This window comes from Nicotiana tabacum, chromosome 7 (genome assembly GCF_000715075.1).
Source record: "Nicotiana tabacum cultivar K326 chromosome 7, ASM71507v2, whole genome shotgun sequence".
Lineage (NCBI taxonomy): Eukaryota > Viridiplantae > Streptophyta > Magnoliopsida > Solanales > Solanaceae > Nicotiana > Nicotiana tabacum.
In genome coordinates, this window is record NC_134086.1 from 152675454 (window position 1) to 152681802 (window position 6349).

The 6349-nt window shown below is 38.8% G+C and overlaps 1 pseudogene; it reads left to right on the top strand.

Moving 5' to 3' along the window:
* The first annotated feature begins 865 nt into the window (after nt 1–865).
* On the top strand, nt 866–1876 carry LOC107810479 (uncharacterized; annotated as a pseudogene).
* The last annotated feature ends 4473 nt before the right edge of the window (nt 1877–6349 follow it).

Genomic DNA, 6349 nt, shown 5'->3' on the forward strand with positions numbered 1-6349 from the left:
CGTTTAGTAAATTTCATGGCCTTCCCCGAAAATAATAATGCGTTAGACTCTTTAGAGGCGGCTTAATTAAATTAGATTTTTAAACTCGGGTGCACATTGATGTGACCCGAATCCAAATCTCAACGGAGTCGAAATATGTTGACAACTACGGGTGCATTGATTGTGACGCGGTTCGAGATGCATTTTCACGACGTTGCAATTCTATAAAAATAAATGATAATAATAAAAGCGGTTTAAACTTAATAAAAGCACATAAGTCACAACATGTATTTAAATCAGATATTTAGCCATTATAACAATTTAAGCGACCATGCTAGAACCACGGGATTCAAGGGTGCCTAACACCTTCCCTCGGGTCAACAGAATTCCTTACTTAGAATTTCTGGTTCGCAGACTTCATTTGGAAAAGTCGAAAATTTCCTCGATTTGGGATTCAAGATAAACCGGTGACTTGGGACACCAAAAACCAAACCTTTCCCAAGTGGCGACTCTGAATTAAATAAATAATCTCATTTCGAATATTGTCACTTAAATTGGAAAAACTCCCGTCGCGCATTTAACCCTTCGGGGCGGGGCGCGCAAAAAGGAGGTGTGACAAACGTATGGAAAGTATATAGGATCACGATCTTCTCCACATATTGTACCAATCAGCAGCTTCCAGGTAAAACCCTAAAAGAAATGAAACAAATCGTGCATGAAAAATAAGTTATATATCCAACTCCAAATAGCTATAGTCTATGAGTATAGAGTACCTCAAAACTCAACCATCAATTCATAGCTAGCTACTGTATCTTAGTAGGGTTTCCGCCATTCTACTATTTCTTCCTTACTCATAATTTCTTCGCGGCAGTAGTACTGTTCATTAATGGAGTATTCTCAGGCTAAGTGTTTTTCTCGCCCGATGGGTCATCGCTTTCATCCGACGAGCAGGGAAGTGCTCAAGTATCTAATAGGGTTTGTGAGAGACGAGCCACTTCACTCTCAGAATGAACTCATGCAGGTGGAGGATCTCTACGCCGACAAGGAGCCATGGCAGATTTTCGAAGCTTATGATCAGGGAAACAACAACAACAACACTCGTTACTTCGTAATGCCGTAGAAGAAAGAGAAGCCAACGTGGAAAAGAGTTTCAAGAACTGTCGGGAAGGGAACTTGGAAGCCTCAAGGCAAAGGCCGAGAGGTGTTTGATGATAAAGGAAGACTCATGGGATACGTGAAAAGTTTGAAGTACATCCCCGCTAACAAATCGTCAAACAATGTGAATGGCGAGTGGTTGATGACAGAGTACTCTTTGTTTGATCGTTATCTGGCTGCTAGGGAGATTAAGAACAAAGGTTTCGTAATTTGTAAGATCAAGAAGAAGGGCAAACCTGGTGACAAGAAAAAAGGAAACAATATAATTGATGAGGTAGTTAATGATGAGAATATGAGAGATATTGAAGAATTTATCAACACCGTGTTGCCAGAAGATGTTCAAGTTGAAGACAATGGTACAAGGTCGAATGGTACTATAGCAAAGCTGGATGATCAAGAGAATAATATTATCCAATATGTAGAGGGAGATCAAGTTAGAGACCATGTACTTGGTTTGTTGGATTCCACAGAGGATATTGTTGATGTGAATGATCATGAGGAGTATGTTGAAGATTGCGTAGATGAGGGGGATGAAGTTCAAGTCCATTTACTTGAAGAATACATTGATTCCGTTCTGCAATCAGAAGATGTTCAAGCTGAAGACAACGGAATGATGTCGTCGAATGATATTATAGTAAAGGATGATGAAGAGAATATGGAATACCAAGTCAAAGACAATCAACATGCTACATTCTGGGCTTCCGCGGAAGATGTCGATCTGGATACTATCAATTTCTGTTAGTCATAGGATATATTTGCTAGATATATAATGTAGTTTAATAATCCCAAGCTATCTCTTAGATAAAGTTACAAACCTGTACTACAATACTACTCCTATGATTTATCAATATATTTTGAATTTTTCTTATGTTTCTGTAATACTAGTTTTTAACTAGCTAGGGATATGTGGTCGACATATTAAAGATGGCCGTTGATAGTTTATGTAGTACTACTAAAACTTAATAATACTAAAAGTTCTGCCAAATTTTTTGTAACGACCCGACCGGTCGTTTTGAGCTTTTGCACTTCGCTCGCCAGTTCTTGGGCATTACTTGCCCCGTGTGGTGTATTATGACTTGTGTAAATCATTGGTGTTGGGTTTCAGGTTAATCGGAATGAATTTGGAAGAATAGTCTCAGTTGAAAGCTTTAAATTTGAAAGGCTTGACCAAGAGTTGACTTATGTGTAGTTGATCTCGGATCAGAATTTTTATGATTTGTCTAGCTCCATTAGTTGATTTATGACTTAGGAGCGTGATCAGAATTGGTTTTGGAGGTCCGGCATGGAATTTGGCTTGAATTGGCGAAAGTAGTATTTTAGCGATTTCCGGTTGATACGTGAGATTTTGATTCAAGGGTCGGAATGGAATTCCGAGAGTTGCTGTAGCTTCATTATGTGATTTGGGATGTGTGTGCAAAATTTCATGTCATTCGGAGGTGATTTAGTCGGGGTTATGATCAAATGCATGTTTCGGAAGTTTTTGGAAAACTTAGGCTTGAATTCGATGTGAATTGATGGTTTTGATGTTGTTTGAGGTGTTTTGTTGATTGGAAAAAGTTTGAATGATGTTATGGGGTGTGTTGGCATGTTTGGTTGGGGTCACATGAGGCTCGGATAAGTTTTGGAAGAGTTTTTGGAAGATTTTGCCGTTTTGAGCATAAGTATGTAATGATCCAAAGGTCCATTTTTAGTTCTAGAGATCGAAATTTGATTTCGAGACTTCTGGAATTTTGATAATGAATTATAGGACTGGTCTGGAAAGTTTGGTCTAATTTCATCAAGTCACGATTGGGTTTTTTTCACACGAAACATGAGTTAATTGTTTAGCGAGTGAAATGGGTATTGAACTGAGCAAATGAGCTCCGAATTGAGTTTCGATTGAAGGGCTATGTTTGTATCATTATTTGTAACTCATAGGAACAAGAATCATCGAATTCCGAGGTCCTAGGCCTGAGAAATGAATTTTTGAGAAAAATTATTTTCTGAAAATATTTAAGGAAAATAGAAATAAAATTTGATTAGAAAGTGATGATATCGGACCCGTATTTTAGTTCCGGTGCCCGGTACAGGTCTTATATATGGTTTAAGCACTTTCTGTAAAGTTTGGTTGAAAATGGATGTCATTTGATGTGTTTCGGACTCAAAATGGAAAATTTCATGTTTTATGAAATTTGAAAGAATTCTTGGATTTTAAAGCTTAATTCATGGTATATGACGTTATTTTGGCGATTTGATCGCATGGTTAAGTTCCTAGGATGTTGTTGAGTTAGTGCATATGTTTGGTTAGGAGCCCCGAGGGCTCGGGAGTGTTTCGGAATTAGGAAAATTTGGAGAAAAATTGCAGAAATAGTACCCAGTGAACAGTACCGTGAACAGTAACTACGTGGGGTGAACAGTGATCCGTGAATAGTACCCGTGAACAGTAACCCCGTGAACAGTACCGGACAGAATGTTAAGTTCGGGAGATTTTCCATTTTTAACGATTTGGAGCTCGGATAAGGTGATTTTTTGGGAGATTTTCGGAGAAAACAACGGGGTAAGTATTCTTAACTCAATTTTGGTTAGATTACTCGAATCTATTACAAGTTTTGGCATTTAATCCGTGAATTTAGCGGGAAAAGTTAGAAACCCTCTCGGATAGAATTGAGAATTTGAGGGTCGAAATGTTATGGGAATTTAATAATTTTGGTATGGTTAGACTCGTGGAGAGATAAGGAACCCGTTGATGTAAAAAATTTTGAATTTCGAGACGTAAGCCCGGGGCTTGGGTTTTTGCTAATTTCAAGAATTTTGGTATTTTTTGATTGTTTTGATTGGGCTTTGTTCCCTTATCATATTATGACATATTCGTTCTGATTTTGGATAGATTCGACGCACGTGGATGCCAATTCGAGGGGCAAAGGCGTCGCGAGCTAAAGAAGTAGCCGGTTTGAGGTGAGTAATGAGTGTAAATGATGTCCTGAGGGTTTGAAACCCCGAATTGCATATCATAGTGCTATATTGAGGTGAGACACGCGCTGGATGAAGAGCGCGGGGTCCTTTACTACTGAGGATTGTGACTTGGTCCATCCCGTATTGATGATTTTACTGCATATTTGATTGAAACTGATTTGTTATCATCATGATTTGGGTTGTTTGCCATATTTGGGCTTCGTGCCAATTATTTGAATCCTTCGTGAATTTTTATCACTATTTCCTCACTGTTTTGACTTATATTTAAACTCAGTCCTGTTGATGATTATTGTTTTATAAACTTAGCCACTTTTATACAGATTTGAAACTCAAATGATATTTCTAAATAATATTTTGGGCTGAGAACTACTGTTTTACAAATGCCCAGGGGGCTTGTGATGATTTTCGGACTGAGTGAGGCCAAGGGCCATATGTGAGGATATGTTGAGTGATATGAGGCCGAGGGCCTGAGTTACTATTTATGCCACGTGGTGGCTTGAGTGATGTGAGGAGGCTTTCAGGCCTTATGAGTGATGTGAGGTGGCTTTCAGGCCTTATGAGTGAAGTGAGAAGGCTTTTAGGCCTTATGTTATTATTGCGCTTGGGCTGTAGGAGCCCCTCCGGAGTCTGCACACCCATAGTGAGCGCGGGTACCCATGTGATTTGAGACAGTGGTAACAATGACACTATATGATGCAATTTGGTCAGGTAACAATGACTGACCAGGACAGTGGTAACAATGACACTGTATGATGCAATTTGGTCAGGTAACAATGACTGACCAGGAATAACACCGTGAGGTCAGGTAACAATGGCTGACCAGGAACTAATTTGTGCCCGAGGGGCTGGTACTATTCTATATGATTGCCCGAGGGGCGAGGTTTATATGTTCATTTTGCATACTCACTTGTCTTTTACTTGTTTAATTGTGCTATTTGTGCCCGAGGGGCGGATTTCTGTGCATAGCGGCACTAATTGTTTTGAAATTATTTCACAACTGTTGAAAAGATCATTTTCAAAAGAAGTTTAAAACTGAGCCAAGGTATTTTCTAAAGAATTCACAGTTTCACTGATTTTTCTCAAGAAGTTTTACACTGCTTCTATATAGCATGTTGGTTGCTTTACGTGTTTTCTTGCTGCTCAGTTATTATTTACCTTTATTACTCACTGAGTTGGAATACTCACTTTACTCCCTGTACCTTGCGTGCAGTTGCAGGTATTTGTTCACCCGGTAGCGGGTATTGGCTGCATGGAGGCAGAGTTGTAGAGGTTTTAGCGAGGTGACTGCCAGCGTTCGCAGCACCACTGTCTTTCTATGTTATTCATTATTCTTGTTCAGTGTATTTCTAGACTGTAAAGTGGAAATTTCATTCTTATAGATGCTCGTGACTTGTGACACCCCGGTTAGGGCTGTGTCGGGCTGGACTTCCGCATTATTATCTATATTTGTGTTAATTAACTGCTTTAAAAGATGAATTGGGTTAGACTGGATGGCATTGTATTCAAGAGAGGCACCATCACGATCGGGTTCGGGAATTGGGCCGTGACATTTTTTGTTATTCCTCTTTTGACGTCGATTCCCTGTTTTAGCTGCCTAGTTGGAGTATTTTGTTTTCGAGATTATGTGCTAGCTCATTTAGGAAGTAATACTAGTATTACTTAATTAAGTATGCCCCCTGACATTAAGTTCTGAATTTTTCCCAAGTTTTTTTGAGTAGCGATGACTAATACTCCGACTAGTATAGAATAACAAATGGAGGATCGAGGAAGTTAGCAGAAAGAGTGTTTGTTTAGGGAGGAGCTGTAGTGTTTCAGAAAGTTTTGCAGTGGTGATCAAATCATCTAAATATTCGATCCACAAAGAGATTTCAGGGAGTCAATGACAGTGGAGAAATAATATGAGGGCATCAAAGGATTTGGAAGAACTTCTCGCTTTCCATTTTTCCTTTGAATTCAGATGAGTATCATATGATCTCGTCGTCATCAGGGTGTTCAAGCAAATCTGGTTTGACATCACTGACATTATCTTAAGCTAAAGCAAATTAAATAGTATGAATCTATTAATTTCCTTTTCTCATAGTCATGATATGTGAAGTAGTATAATTTTCACAAAAACTTAACACAATATAATTAATTGGGTTGCTATTCATCAACGGCAAAATACATAAGTTGGCACCCGAACAATGGACCAAATCTCTGTTACACACTTTCTGTGGACACAAATAATATTACACACTCAACCTTTTAAAAGTGTGTCTAATAC